At 26.4% G+C, this 1,556-nt stretch overlaps 1 non-coding gene across 1 annotated transcript; it reads left to right on the top strand.

The window, feature by feature from the left end:
• The first annotated feature begins 718 nt into the window (after positions 1-718).
• TRNAV-AAC lies at positions 719-792 on the top strand. Its single transcript has one exon. It is a non-coding gene; the product is annotated as a tRNA-Val (tRNA).
• Positions 793-1,556: the final 764 nt, after the last annotated feature.

Below are 1,556 nucleotides of genomic sequence, written 5' to 3'. Positions count from 1 at the left end.
TTTTTAAAAAAATTATAATTTTTTAAAATAATCAGTTTTTAATATTTATTTTTTAAATAATTTTAGAATTATTTTTTAATAATTTGGATCCTCAATGCCATTTTTTATTTTCATTTTAAAAAGTTTTATAATTTTTTTAATAATTAATTTTTTATTTTTAAATATTTTTAATAATTTATTTCATTTTTAAAAAAAATTATAATTTTTTTAAAATAATATCTTTTTTATTTTTATTTTTTAAATAATTTTAGAATTATTTTTTAATAATTTCCTCAATGCCATTTTTATATACTTTTTTTAAAAAAATTATAATTAATTTTTAATAATTATTGGACCCACAATGCCCTGTGTCAGCTTCCAATTAGCTCGTTTTGCCACGTCATTGCATGTGTGTAATACACACTTTGACCTTTTGGCTGATAGGAAAAAAAATGTCCAATTGGAACAAAATTCGAGGGGTTTAGGGGTCTGATAGGAACAAGTCTTAGTTTAGGGGCCTAAGTGAATTATCTCAACAAGTTTGAGTGTCTGTCAATGACTTCGGCCAATAAATTATTTCATATTTATGGTAAGATAACTAATTTTGAAATTAATTATCTCGAGTTAACTCTTTCCGAATTAAACATCTTAATAAAGTCAGTACGTAAGTAACATAGAAATTACAGTACTTTTTAGTTACTTAAAAATTAATTACATCAAAATGAGAAATGGTAATGCAGGTGTCGTGGTGTAGTTGGTTATCACGTCAGTCTAACACACTGAAGGTCTCCGGTTCGAATCCGGGCGACGCCAATGTATTTTATTCCCATCCTCGTCATTTACTTTTTCTTATCCTTCAAAGTTTTAAAAAAAAAAAAAATACTTCAGTGATTTCCTCAGCTGAGTTTGTGAAATATATAAGATTGGCTTTCATGTGTATGCTTTGCTTTTTTTCCCCCGGAAACTTAACAGTTAGTATTATTTCATCAACGAACTACATAGTTTAAAGGTATTTTTAGTATCTTCCATGATTCAACTTGGGAAAAACTATTCTCAATAGATCTCCTTCAACAAAGAAATAGAAAAGAAAAAATTACAAAAAAATATACTTACCAAACATACTTTATATTTTTGTGGCTCAAAACTTACATTGCAATGGTTCAAAATTTGGATTTGTCCCTAAACTGAAAACTAACCTTTTTGTCGGTTATGTAGGGAAAAGAGCTTTTCTCATCATTCAAACCTTTTCTTCGCTTATATTCATCTCAAAAAATTTTCATATGATTCTTATTCAACTCCAAATATATACAATACAACTCAAAATACGTCTGTATAAGAATTGGTGAAAAAAAATTACATTATATTTAATTTTTTCTGTTATTCGCACTTCAATTTTTAATTTTTAACCTTTTTTTATTATTGTTTCTACGGAGGTTTACCTGTATATCTTCTACATAGTGAAGAACGGAGCAAAGATAATCTTTTATCAATTTTATTGTTGACTGCTATGCCGTTGCATCTGATTTTACTTTTGAAAATTTGATCGAAGTGATTCAAAGCAAATCAGAGTCGACATT

This window comes from Capsicum annuum, chromosome 10, assembly GCF_002878395.1.
Source record: "Capsicum annuum cultivar UCD-10X-F1 chromosome 10, UCD10Xv1.1, whole genome shotgun sequence".
NCBI classification, from domain to species: Eukaryota; Viridiplantae; Streptophyta; class Magnoliopsida; order Solanales; family Solanaceae; genus Capsicum; species Capsicum annuum.
Note: the sequence above shows the minus strand (reverse complement) of the source record. Positions and strands in the feature narration are given on the sequence as shown.